The sequence below is a fragment of the Ascaphus truei genome, unplaced genomic scaffold, assembly GCF_040206685.1.
Source record: "Ascaphus truei isolate aAscTru1 unplaced genomic scaffold, aAscTru1.hap1 HAP1_SCAFFOLD_55, whole genome shotgun sequence".
Classification (NCBI taxonomy): Eukaryota; Metazoa; Chordata; class Amphibia; order Anura; family Ascaphidae; genus Ascaphus; species Ascaphus truei.
Window position 1 is genome coordinate 303,019 of NW_027456881.1, and position 14,933 is coordinate 317,951.

Below are 14,933 nucleotides of genomic sequence, written 5' to 3' on the forward strand. Positions count from 1 at the left end.
TCACAGACTTAGAAATCGCCAGCTCATATACAGTGCATAAAATATATTTATATATATACCCTTATACACAATTTTAATAAAAAAATATCACAAAATTCTTCTAAGTCTCTCGGGAAGAGTGAAAGACGCGCACGTTCATTTTCAGAGCTCCTAGACCTTCCTATAAGAAGTTAGCCAAAAAGTAGCTTCGAAAAACGCTTAGGTTAAGTTTCAGAGTTGCTTCTAATGTACCAAAGCTGGACTTAGACATAATTTCACTCTCACAACATTATGGCTGGTTGGAGACAGTCCGAACCACAAGTACCGGGTCCATGGTTCTGGCCGTATACTGGGGGGACGGGGACGACTCCCATTAACCCCTGACTATACCGGGGATACGCTTATCACAATGCCTTTCTGGTCTGTGCTGAAGCAGGGCATTCTGGCAGGCAAGTTGCTTGACCTTTATTAGTGAGCCTGGTTACCCCCTCTCGGAACCACAGACTTAGAAATCGCCAGCTCATATACAGTGCATAAAATATATTTATATATATACCCTTATACACCATTTTAATAAAAAAATATCACAAAATTCTTCTAAGTCTCTCGGGAAGAGTGAAAGCCGCGCACGTTCATTTTCAGAGCTCCTAGACCTTCCTATAAGAAGTTAGCCAAAATGTAGCTTCGAAAAACGCTTAGGTTAAGTTTCAGAGTTGCTTCTAATGTACCAAAGCTGGACTTAGACATAATTTCACTCTCACAACATTATGGCTGGTTGGAGACAGTCCGAACCACAAGTACCGGGTCCATGGTTCTGGCCTTATACTGGGGGGACGGGGACGACTCCCATTAACCCCTGACTATACCGGGGATACGCTTATCACAATGCCTTTCTGGTCTGTGCTGAAGCAGGGCATTCTGGCAGCCAAGTGGCTTGACCTTTATTAGTGAGCCTGGTTACCCCCTCTCGGAATCACAGACTTAGAAATCGCCAGCTCATATACAGTGCATAAAATATATTTATATATATACCCTTATACACAATTTTAATAAAAAAATATCACAAAATTCTTCTAAGTCTCTCGGGAAGAGTGAAAGACGCGCACGTTCATTTTCAGAGCTCCTAGACCTTCCTATAAGAAGTTAGCCAAAAAGTAGCTTCGAAAAACGCTTAGGTTAAGTTTCAGAGTTGCTTCTAATGTACCAAAGCTGGACTTAGACATAATTTCACTCTCACAACATTATGGCTGGTTGGAGACAGTCCGAACCACAAGTACCGGGTCCATGGTTCTGGCCGTATACTGGGGGGACGGGGACGACTCCCATTAACCCCTGACTATACCGGGGATACGCTTATCACAATGCCTTTCTGGTCTGTGCTGAAGCAGGGCATTCTGGCAGGCAAGTGGCTTGACCTTTATTAGTGAGCCTGGTTACCCCCTCTCGGAACCACAGACTTAGAAATCGCCAGCTCATATACAGTGCATAAAATATATTTATATATATACCCTTATACACCATTTTAATAAAAAAATATCACAAAATTCTTCTAAGTCTCTCGGGAAGAGTGAAAGCCGCGCACGTTCATTTTCAGAGCTCCTAGACCTTCCTATAAGAAGTTAGCCAAAATGTAGCTTCGAAAAACGCTTAGGTTAAGTTTCAGAGTTGCTTCTAATGTACCAAAGCTGGACTTAGACATAATTTCACTCTCACAACATTATGGCTGGTTGGAGACAGTCCGAACCACAAGTACCGGGTCCATGGTTCTGGCCGTATACTGGGGGGACGGGGACGACTCCCATTAACCCCTGACTATACCGGGGATACGCTTATCACAATGCCTTTCTGGTCTGTGCTGAAGCAGGGCATTCTGGCAGGCAAGTGGCTTGACCTTTATTAGTGAGCCTGGTTACCCCCTCTGGAACCACAGACTTAGAAATCGCCAGCTCATATACAGTGCATAAAATATATTTATATATATACCCTTATACACCATTTTAATAAAAAATATCACAAAATTCTTCTAAGTCCCTCGGGAAGAGTGAAAGACGCGCACGTTCATTTTCAGAGCTCCTAGACCTTCCTATAAGAAGTTAGCCAAAAAGTAGCTTCGAAAAACGCTTAGGTTAAGTTTCAGAGTTGCTTCTAATGTACCAAAGCTGGACTTAGACATAATGTCACTCTCACAACATTATGGCTGGTTGGAGACAGTCCGAACCACAAGTACCGGGTCCATGGTTCTGGCCGTATACTGGGGGGACGGGGACGACTCCCATTAACCCCTGACTATACCGGGGATACGCTTATCACAATGCCTTTCTGGTCTGTGCTGAAGCAGGGCATTCTGGCAGCCAAGTGGCTTGACCTTTATTAGTGAGCCTGGTTACCCCCTCTCGGAACCACAGACTTAGAAATCGCCAGCTCATATACAGTGCATAAAATATATTTATATATATATACCCTTATACACCATTTTAATAAAAAATATCACAAAATTCTTCTGTCTCTCGGGAAGAGTGAAAGACGCGCACGTTCATTTTCAGAGCTCCTAGACCTTCCTATAAGAAGTTAGCTAAAAAGTAGCTTCGAAAAACGCTTAGGTTAAGTTTAAGAGTTGCTTCTAATGTACCAAAGCTGGACTTAGACATAATTTCACTCTCACAACATTATGGCTGGTTGGAGAGGGTCCGAACCACAAGTACCGGGTCCATGGTTCTGGCCGTATACTGGGGGGACGGGGACGACTCCCATTAACCCCTGACTATACCGGGGATACGCTTATCACAATGCCTTTCTGGTCTGTGCTGAAGCAGGGCATTCTGGCAGGCAAGTGGCTTGACCTTTATTAGTGAGCCTGGTTACCCCCTCTGGAACCACAGACTTAGAAATCGCCAGCTCATATACAGTGCATAAAATATATTTATATATATACCCTTATACACCATTTTAATAAAAAATATCACAAAATTCTTCTAAGTCCCTCGGGAAGAGTGAAAGACGCGCACGTTCATTTTCAGAGCTCCTAGACCTTCCTATAAGAAGTTAGCCAAAAAGTAGCTTCGAAAAACGCTTAGGTTAAGTTTCAGAGTTTCTTCTAATGTACCAAAGCTGGACTTAGATATAATTTCACTCTCACAACATTATGGCTGGTTGGAGACAGTCCGAACCACAAGTACCGGGTCCATGGTTCTGGCCGTATACTGGGGGGACGGGGACGACTCCCATTAACCCCTGACTATACCGGGGATACGCTTATCACAATGCCTTTCTGGTCTGTGCTGAAGCAGGGCATTCTGGCAGCCAAGTGGCTTGACCTTTATTAGTGAGCCTGGTTACCCCCTCTCGGAACCACAGACTTAGAAATCGCCAGCTCATATACAGTGCATAAAATATATTTATATATATACCCTTATACACCATTTTAATAAAAAAATATCACAAAATTCTTCTAAGTCTCTCGGGAAGAGTGAAAGACGCGCACGTTCATTTTCAGAGCTCCTAGACCTTCCTATAAGAAGTTAGCCAAAAGGTAGCTTCGAAAAACGCTTAGGTTAAGTTTCAGAGTTGCTTCTAATGTACCAAAGCTGGACTTAGATATAATTTCACTCTCACAACATTATGGCTGGTTGGAGACAGTCCGAACCACAAGTACCGGGTCCATGGTTCTGGCCGTATACTGGGGGGACGGGGACGACTCCCATTAACCCCTGACTATACCGGGGATACGCTTATCACAATGCCTTTCTGGTCTGTGCTGAAGCAGGGCATTCTGGCAGCCAAGTGGCTTGACCTTTATTAGTGAGCCTGGTTACCCCCTCTCGGAACCACAGACTTAGAAATCGCCAGCTCATATACAGTGCATAAAATATATTTATATATATACCCTTATACACCATTTTAATAAAAAAATATCACAAAATTCTTCTAAGTCTCTCGGGAAGAGTGAAAGACGCGCACGTTCATTTTCAGAGCTCCTAGACCTTCCTATAAGAAGTTAGCCAAAAGGTAGCTTCGAAAAACGCTTAGGTTAAGTTTCAGAGTTGCTTCTAATGTACCAAAGCTGGACTTAGAAATAATTTCACTCTCACAACATTATGGCTGGTTGGAGACAGTCCGAACCACAAGTACCGGGTCCATGGTTCTGGCCGTATACTGGGGGGACGGGGACGACTACCATTAACCCCTGACTATACCGGGGATACGCTTATCACAATGCCTTTCTGGTCTGTGCTGAAGCAGGGCATTCTGGCAGGCAAGTGGCTTGACCTTTATTAGTGAGCCTGGTTACCCCCTCTGGAACCACAGACTTAGAAATCGCCAGCTCATATACAGTGCATAAAATATATTTATATATATACCCTTATACACCATTTTAATAAAAAATATCACAAAATTCTTCTAAGTACCTCGGGAAGAGTGAAAGACGCGCACGTTCATTTTCAGAGCTCCTACACCTTCCTATAAAAAGTTAGCCAAAAAGTAGCTTCGAAAAACGCTTAGGTTAAGTTTCAGAGTTGCTTCTAATGTACCAAAGCTGGACTTAGACATAATGTCACTCTCACAACATTATGGCTGGTTGGAGACAGTCCGAACCACAAGTACCGGGTCCATGGTTCTGGCCGTATACTGGGGGGGACGGGGACGACTCCCATTAACCCCTGACTATACCGGGGATACGCTTATCACAATGCCTTTCTGGTCTGTGCTGAAGCAGGGCATTCTGGCAGCCAAGTGGCTTGACCTTTATTAGTGAGCCTGGTTACCCCCTCTCGGAACCACAGACTTAGAAATCGCCAGCTCATATACAGTGCATAAAATATATTTATATATATACCCTTATACACCATTTTAATAAAAAATATCACAAAATTCTTCTAAGTCTCTCGGGAAGAGTGAAAGACGCGCACGTTCATTTTCAGAGCTCCTAGACCTTCCTATAAGAAGTTAGCTAAAAAGTAGCTTCGAAAAACGCTTAGGTTAAGTTTCAGAGTTGCTTCTAATGTACCAAAGCTGGACTTAGACATAATTTCACTCTCACATTATGGCTGGTTGGAGACAGTCCGAACCACAAGTACCGGGTCCATGGTTCTGGCCGTATACTGGGGGGACGGGGACGACTCCCATTAACCCCTGACTATACCGGGGATACGCTTATCACAATGCCTTTCTGGTCTGTGCTGAAGCAGGGCATTCTGGCAGGCAAGTGGCTTGACCTTTATTAGTGAGCCTGGTTACCCCCTCTCGGAACCACAGACTTAGAAATCGCCAGCTCATATACAGTGCATAAAATATATTTATATATATACCCTTATACACCATTTTAATAAAAAAATATCACAAAATTCTTCTAAGTCTCTCGGGAAGAGTGAAAGACGCGCACGTTCATTTTCAGAGCTCCTAGACCTTCCTATAAGAAGTTAGCCAAAAAGTAGCTTCGAAAAACGCTTAGGTTAAGTTTCAGAGTTGCTTCTAATGTACCAAAGCTGGACTTAGACATAATTTCACTCTCACAACATTATGGCTGGTTGGAGACAGTCCGAACCACAAGTACCGGGTCCATGGTTCTGGCCGTATACTGGGGGGACGGGGACGACTCCCATTAACCCCTGACTATACCGGGGATACGCTTATCACAATGCCTTTCTGGTCTGTGCTGAAGCAGGGCATTCTGGCAGGCAAGTGGCTTGACCTTTATTAGTGAGCCTGGTTACCCCCTCTGGAACCACAGACTTAGAAATCGCCAGCTCATATACAGTGCATAAAATATATTTATATATATACCCTTATACACCATTTTAATAAAAAATATCACAAAATTCTTCTAAGTCCCTCGGGAAGAGTGAAAGACGCGCACGTTCATTTTCAGAGCTCCTAGACCTTCCTATAAGAAGTTAGCCAAAAAGTAGCTTCGAAAAACGCTTAGGTTAAGTTTCAGAGTTGCTTCTAATGTACCAAAGCTGGACTTAGATATAATTTCACTCTCACAACATTATGGCTGGTTGGAGACAGTCCGAACCACAAGTACCGGGTCCATGGTTCTGGCCGTATACTGGGGGGACGGGGACGACTCCCATTAACCCCTGACTATACCGGGGATACGCTTATCACAATGACTTTCTGGTCTGTGCTGAAGCAGGGCATTCTGGCAGCCAAGTGGCTTGACCTTTATTAGTGAGCCTGGTTACCCCCTCTCGGAACCACAGACTTAGAAATCGCCAGCTCATATACAGTGCATAAAATATATTTATATATATACCCTTATACACCATTTTAATAAAAAAATATCACAAAATTCTTCTAAGTCTCTCGGGAAGAGTGAAAGACGCGCACGTTCATTTTCAGAGCTCCTAGACCTTCCTATAAGAAGTTAGCCAAAAGGTAGCTTCGAAAAACGCTTAGGTTAAGTTTCAGAGTTGCTTCTAATGTACCAAAGCTGGACTTAGAAATAATTTCACTCTCACAACATTATGGCTGGTTGGAGACAGTCCGAACCACAAGTACCGGGTCCATGGTTCTGGCCGTATACTGGGGGGACGGGGACGACTACCATTAACCCCTGACTATACCGGGGATACGCTTATCACAATGCCTTTCTGGTCTGTGCTGAAGCAGGGCATTCTGGCAGGCAAGTGGCTTGACCTTTATTAGTGAGCCTGGTTACCCCCTCTGGAACCACAGACTTAGAAATCGCCAGCTCATATACAGTGCATAAAATATATTTATATATATACCCTTATACACCATTTTAATAAAAAATATCACAAAATTCTTCTAAGTACCTCGGGAAGAGTGAAAGACGCGCACGTTCATTTTCAGAGCTCCTACACCTTCCTATAAAAAGTTAGCCAAAAAGTAGCTTCGAAAAACGCTTAGGTTAAGTTTCAGAGTTGCTTCTAATGTACCAAAGCTGGACTTAGACATAATGTCACTCTCACAACATTATGGCTGGTTGGAGACAGTCCGAACCACAAGTACCGGGTCCATGGTTCTGGCCGTATACTGGGGGGGACGGGGACGACTCCCATTAACCCCTGACTATACCGGGGATACGCTTATCACAATGCCTTTCTGGTCTGTGCTGAAGCAGGGCATTCTGGCAGCCAAGTGGCTTGACCTTTATTAGTGAGCCTGGTTACCCCCTCTCGGAACCACAGACTTAGAAATCGCCAGCTCATATACAGTGCATAAAATATATTTATATATATACCCTTATACACCATTTTAATAAAAAATATCACAAAATTCTTCTAAGTCTCTCGGGAAGAGTGAAAGACGCGCACGTTCATTTTCAGAGCTCCTAGACCTTCCTATAAGAAGTTAGCTAAAAAGTAGCTTCGAAAAACGCTTAGGTTAAGTTTCAGAGTTGCTTCTAATGTACCAAAGCTGGACTTAGACATAATTTCACTCTCATATTATGGCTGGTTGGAGACAGTCCGAACCACAAGTACCGGGTCCATGGTTCTGGCCGTATACTGGGGGGACGGGGACGACTCCCATTAACCCCTGACTATACCGGGGATACGCTTATCACAATGCCTTTCTGGTCTGTGCTGAAGCAGGGCATTCTGGCAGGCAAGTGGCTTGACCTTTATTAGTGAGGCTGGTTACCCCCTCTCGGAACCACAGACTTAGAAATCGCCAGCTCATATACAGTGCATAAAATATATTTATATATATACCCTTATACACCATTTTAATAAAAAAATATCACAAAATTCTTCTAAGTCTCTCGGGAAGAGTGAAAGACGCGCACGTTCATTTTCAGAGCTCCTAGACCTTCCTATAAGAAGTTAGCCAAAAAGTAGCTTCGAAAAACGCTTAGGTTAAGTTTCAGAGTTGCTTCTAATGTACCAAAGCTGGACTTAGACATAATTTCACTCTCACAACATTATGGCTGGTTGGAGACAGTCCGAACCACAAGTACCGGGTCCATGGTTCTGGCCGTATACTGGGGGGACGGGGACGACTCCCATTAACCCCTGACTATACCGGGGATACGCTTATCACAATGCCTTTCTGGTCTGTGCTGAAGCAGGGTATTCTGGCAGGCAAGTGGCTTGACCTTTATTAGTGAGCCTGGTTACCCCCTCTGGAACCACAGACTTAGAAATCGCCAGCTCATATACAGTGCATAAAATATATTTATATATATACCCTTATACACCATTTTAATAAAAAATATCACAAAATTCTTCTAAGTCCCTCGGGAAGAGTGAAAGACGCGCACGTTCATTTTTAGAGCTCCTAGACCTTCCTATAAGAAGTTAGCCAAAAAGTAGCTTCGAAAAACGCTTAGGTTAAGTTTCAGAGTTGCTTCTAATGTACCAAAGCTGGACTTAGACATAATGTCACTCTCACAACATTATGGCTGGTTGGAGACAGTCCGAACCACAAGTACCGGGTCCATGGTTCTGGCCGTATACTGGGGGGACGGGGACGACTCCCATTAACCCCTGACTATACCGGGGATACGCTTATCACAATGCCTTTCTGGTCTGTGCTGAAGCAGGGCATTCTGGCAGCCAAGTGGCTTGACCTTTATTAGTGAGCCTGGTTACCCCCTCTCGGAACCACAGACTTAGAAATCGCCAGCTCATATACAGTGCATAAAATATATTTATATATATACCCTTATACACCATTTTAATAAAAAATATCACAAAATTCTTCTAAGTCTCTCGGGAAGAGTGAAAGACGCGCACGTTCATTTTCAGAGCTCCTAGACCTTCCTATAAGAAGTTAGCTAAAAAGTAGCTTCGAAAAACGCTTAGGTTAAGTTTCAGAGTTGCTTCTAATGTACCAAAGCTGGACTTAGACATAATTTCACTCTCACATTATGGCTGGTTGGAGACAGTCCGAACCACAAGTACCGGGTCCATGGTTCTGGCCGTATACTGGGGGGACGGGGACGACTCCCATTAACCCCTGACTATACCGGGGATACGCTTATCACAATGCCTTTCTGGTCTGTGCTGAAGCAGGGCATTCTGGCAGGCAAGTGGCTTGACCTTTATTAGTGAGCCTGGTTACCCCCTCTCGGAACCACAGACTTAGAAATCGCCAGCTCATATACAGTGCATAAAATATATTTATATATATACCCTTATACACCATTTTAATAAAAAAATATCACAAAATTCTTCTAAGTCTCTCGGGAAGAGTGAAAGACGCGCACGTTCATTTTCAGAGCTCCTAGACCTTCCTATAAGAAGTTAGCCAAAAAGTAGCTTCGAAAAACGCTTAGGTTAAGTTTCAGAGTTGCTTCTAATGTACCAAAGCTGGACTTAGACATAATTTCACTCTCACAACATTATGGCTGGTTGGAGACAGTCCGAACCACAAGTACCGGGTCCATGGTTCTGGCCGTATACTGGGGGGACGGGGACGACTCCCATTAACCCCTGACTATACCGGGGATACGCTTATCACAATGCCTTTCTGGTCTGTGCTGAAGCAGGGCATTCTGGCAGGCAAGTGGCTTGACCTTTATTAGTGAGCCTGGTTACCCCCTCTCGGAACCACAGACTTAGAAATCGCCAGCTCATATACAGTGCATAAAATATATTTATATATATACCCTTATACACCATTTTAATAAAAAAATATCACAAAATTCTTCTAAGTCTCTCGGGAAGAGTGAAAGACGCGCACGTTCATTTTCAGAGCTCCTAGACCTTCCTATAAGAAGTTAGCCAAAAAGTAGCTTCGAAAAACGCTTAGGTTAAGTTTCAGAGTTGCTTCTAATGTACCAAAGCTGGACTTAGACATAATTTCACTCTCACAACATTATGGCTGGTTGGAGACAGTCCGAACCACAAGTACCGGGTCCATGGTTCTGGCCGTATACTGGGGGGACGGGGACGACTCCCATTAACCCCTGACTATACCGGGGATACGCTTATCACAATGCCTTTCTGGTCTGTGCTGAAGCAGGGTATTCTGGCAGGCAAGTGGCTTGACCTTTATTAGTGAGCCTGGTTACCCCCTCTGGAACCACAGACTTAGAAATCGCCAGCTCATATACAGTGCATAAAATATATTTATATATATACCCTTATACACCATTTTAATAAAAAATATCACAAAATTCTTCTAAGTCCCTCGGGAAGAGTGAAAGACGCGCACGTTCATTTTTAGAGCTCCTAGACCTTCCTATAAGAAGTTAGCCAAAAAGTAGCTTCGAAAAACGCTTAGGTTAAGTTTCAGAGTTGCTTCTAATGTACCAAAGCTGGACTTAGACATAATGTCACTCTCACAACATTATGGCTGGTTGGAGACAGTCCGAACCACAAGTACCGGGTCCATGGTTCTGGCCGTATACTGGGGGGACGGGGACGACTCCTATTAACCCCTGACTATACCGGGGATACGCTTATCACAATGCCTTTCTGGTCTGTGCTGAAGCAGGGCATTCTGGCAGCCAAGTGGCTTGACCTTTATTAGTGAGCCTGGTTACCCCCTCTCGGAACCACAGACTTAGAAATCGCCAGCTCATATACAGTGCATAAAATATATTTATATATATACCCTTATACACCATTTTAATAAAAAATATCACAAAATTCTTCTAAGTCTCTCGGGAAGAGTGAAAGACGCGCACGTTCATTTTCAGAGCTCCTAGACCTTCCTATAAGAAGTTAGCTAAAAAGTAGCTTCGAAAAACGCTTAGGTTAAGTTTCAGAGTTGCTTCTAATGTACCAAAGCTGGACTTAGACATAATTTCACTCTCACAACATTATGGCTGGTTGGAGACAGTCCGAACCACAAGTACCGGGTCCATGGTTCTGGCCGTATACTGGGGGGACGGGGACGACTCCCATTAACCCCTGACTATACCGGGGATACGCTTATCACAATGCCTTTCTGGTCTGTGCTGAAGCAGGGCATTCTGGCAGGCAAGTGGCTTGACCGTTATTAGTGAGCCTGGTTACCCCCTCTGGAACCACAGACTTAGAAATCGCCAACTCATATACAGTGCATAAAATATATTTATATATATACCCTTATACACCATTTTAATAAAAAATATCACAAAATTCTTCTAAGTCCCTCGGGAAGAGTGAAAGACGCGCACGTTCATTTTCAGAGCTCCTAGACCTTCCTATAAGAAGTTAGCCAAAAAGTAGCTTCGAAAAACGCTTAGGTTAAGTTTCAGAGTTGCTTCTAATGTACCAAAGCTGGACTTAGACATAATGTCACTCTCACAACATTATGGCTGGTTGGAGACAGTCCGAACCACAAGTACCGGGTCCATGGTTCTGGCCGTATACTGGGGGGACGGGGACGACTCCCATTAACCCCTGACTATACCGGGGATACGCTTATCACAATGCCTTTCTGGTCTGTGCTGAAGCAGGGCATTCTGGCAGCCAAGTGGCTTGACCTTTATTAGTGAGCCTGGTTACCCCCTCTCGGAACCACAGACTTAGAAATCGCCAGCTCATATACAGTGCATAAAATATATTTATATATATACCCTTATACACCATTTTAATAAAAAATATCACAAAATTCTTCTAAGTCTCTCGGGAAGAGTGAAAGACGCGCACGTTCATTTTCAGAGCTCCTAGACCTTCCTATAAGAAGTTAGCCAAAAAGTAGCTTCGAAAAACGCTTAGGTTAAGTTTCAGAGTTGCTTCTAATGTACCAAAGCTGGACTTAGACATAATTTCACTCTCACAACATTATGGCTGGTTGGAGACAGTCCGAACCACAAGTACCGGGTCCATGGTTCTGGCCGTATACTGGGGGGACGGGGACGACTCCCATTAACCCCTGACTATACCGGGGATACGCTTATCACAATGCCTTTCTGGTCTGTGCTGAAGCAGGGCATTCTGGCAGCCAAGTGGCTTGACCTTTATTAGTGAGCCTGGTTACCCCCTCTCGGAACCACAGACTTAGAAATCGCCAGCTCATATACAGTGCATAAAATATATTTATATATATACCCTTATACACCATTTTAATAAAAAATATCACAAAATTCTTCTAAGTCTCTCGGGAAGAGTGAAAGACGCGCACGTTTATTTTCAGAGCTCCTAGACCTTCCTATAAGAAGTTAGCTAAAAAGTAGCTTCGAAAAACGCTTAGGTTAAGTTTCAGAGTTGCTTCTAATGTACCAAAGCTGGACTTAGACATAATTTCACTCTCACAACATTATAGCTGGTTGGAGACAGTCCGAACCACAAGTACCGGGTCCATGGTTCTGGCCGTATACTGGGGGGACGGGGACGACTCCCATTAACCCCTGACTATACCGGGGATACGCTTATCACAATGCCTTTCTGGTCTGTGCTGAAGCAGGGCATTCTGGCAGGCAAGTGGCTTGACCTTTATTAGTGAGCCTGGTTACCCCCTCTCGGAACCACAGACTTAGAAATCGCCAGCTCATATACAGTGCATAAAATATATTTATATATATACCCTTATACACCATTTTAATAAAAAATATCACAAAATTCTTCTAAGTCCCTCGGGAAGAGAGAAAGACGCGTACGTTCATTTTCAGAGCTCCTAGACCTTCCTATAAGAAGTTAGCTAAAAAGTAGCTTCGAAAAACGCTTAGGTTAAGTTTCAGAGTTGCTTCTAATGTACCAAAGCTGGACTTAGACATAATTTCACTCTCACAACATTATAGCTGGTTGGAGACAGTCCGAACCACAAGTACCGGGTCCATGGTTCTGGCCGTATACTGGGGGGACGGGGACGACTCCCATTAACCCCTGACTATACCGGGGATACGCTTATCACAATGCCTTTCTGGTCTGTGCTGAAGCAGGGCATTCTGGCAGCCAAGTGGCTTGACCTTTATTAGTGAGCCTGGTTACCCCCTCTCGGAACCACAGACTTAGAAATCGCCAGCTCATATACAGTGCATAAAATATATTTATATATATACCCTTATACACCATTTTAATAAAAAATATCACAAAATTCTTCTAAGTCTCTCGGGAAGAGTGAAAGACGCGCACGTTCATTTTCAGAGCTCCTAGACCTTCCTATAAGAAGTTAGCTAAAAAGTAGCTTCGAAAAACGCTTAGGTTAAGTTTCAGAGTTGCTTCTAATGTACCAAAGCTGGACTTAGACATAATTTCACTCTCACAACATTATGGCTGGTTGGAGACAGTCCGAACCACAAGTACCGGGTCCATGGTTCTGGCCGTATACTGGGGGGACGGGGACGACTCCCATAAACCCCTGACTATACCGGGGATACGCTTATCACAATGCCTTTCTGGTCTGTGCTGAAGCAGGGCATTCTGGCAGGCAAGTGGCTTGACCGTTATTAGTGAGCCTGGTTACCCCCTCTGGAACCACATACTTAGAAATCGCCAACTCATATACAGTGCATAAAATATATTTATATATATACCCTTATACACCATTTTAATAAAAAATATCACAAAATTCTTCTAAGTCCCTCGGGAAGAGTGAAAGACGCGCACGTTCATTTTCAGAGCTCCTAGACCTTCCTATAAGAAGTTAGCCAAAAAGTAGCTTCGAAAAACGCTTAGGTTAAGTTTCAGAGTTGCTTCTAATGTACCAAAGCTGGACTTAGACATAATGTCACTCTCACAACATTATGGCTGGTTGGAGACAGTCCGAACCACAAGTACCGGGTCCATGGTTCTGGCCGTATACTGGGGGGACGGGGACGACTCCCATTAACCCCTGACTATACCGGGGATACGCTTATCACAATGCCTTTCTGGTCTGTGCTGAAGCAGGGCATTCTGGCAGCCAAGTGGCTTGACCTTTATTAGTGAGCCTGGTTACCCCCTCTCGGAACCACAGACTTAGAAATCGCCAGCTCATATACAGTGCATAAAATATATTTATATATATACCCTTATACACCATTTTAATAAAAAATATCACAAAATTCTTCTAAGTCTCTCGGGAAGAGTGAAAGACGCGCACGTTCATTTTCAGAGCTCCTAGACCTTCCTATAAGAAGTTAGCCAAAAAGTAGCTTCGAAAAACGCTTAGGTTAAGTTTCAGAGTTGCTTCTAATGTACCAAAGCTGGACTTAGACATAATTTCACTCTCACAACATTATGGCTGGTTGGAGACAGTCCGAACCACAAGTACCGGGTCCATGGTTCTGGCCGTATACTGGGGGGACGGGGACGACTCCCATTAACCCCTGACTATACCGGGGATACGCTTATCACAATGCCTTTCTGGTCTGTGCTGAAGCAGGGCATTCTGGCAGCCAAGTGGCTTGACCTTTATTAGTGAGCCTGGTTACCCCCTCTCGGAACCACAGACTTAGAAATCGCCAGCTCATATACAGTGCATAAAATATATTTATATATATACCCTTATACACCATTTTAATAAAAAATATCACAAAATTCTTCTAAGTCTCTCGGGAAGAGTGAAAGACGCGCACGTTTATTTTCAGAGCTCCTAGACCTTCCTATAAGAAGTTAGCTAAAAAGTAGCTTCGAAAAACGCTTAGGTTAAGTTTCAGAGTTGCTTCTAATGTACCAAAGCTGGACTTAGACATAATTTCACTCTCACAACATTATGGCTGGTTGGAGACAGTCCGAACCACAAGTACCGGGTCCATGGTTCTGGCCGTATACTGGGGGGACGGGGACGACTCCCATAAACCCCTGACTATACCGGGGATACGCTTATCACAATGCCTTTCTGGTCTGTGCTGAAGCAGGGCATTCTGGCAGGCAAGTGGCTTGACCGTTATTAGTGAGCCTGGTTACCCCCTCTGGAACCACAGACTTAGAAATCGCCAACTCATATACAGTGCATAAAATATATTTATATATATACCCTTATACACCATTTTAATAAAAAATATCACAAAATTCTTCTAAGTCCCTCGGGAAGAGTGAAAGACGCGCACGTTCATTTTCAGAGCTCCTAGACCTTCCTATAAGAAGTTAGCCAAAAAGTAGCTTCGAAAAACGCTTAGGTTAAGTTTCAGA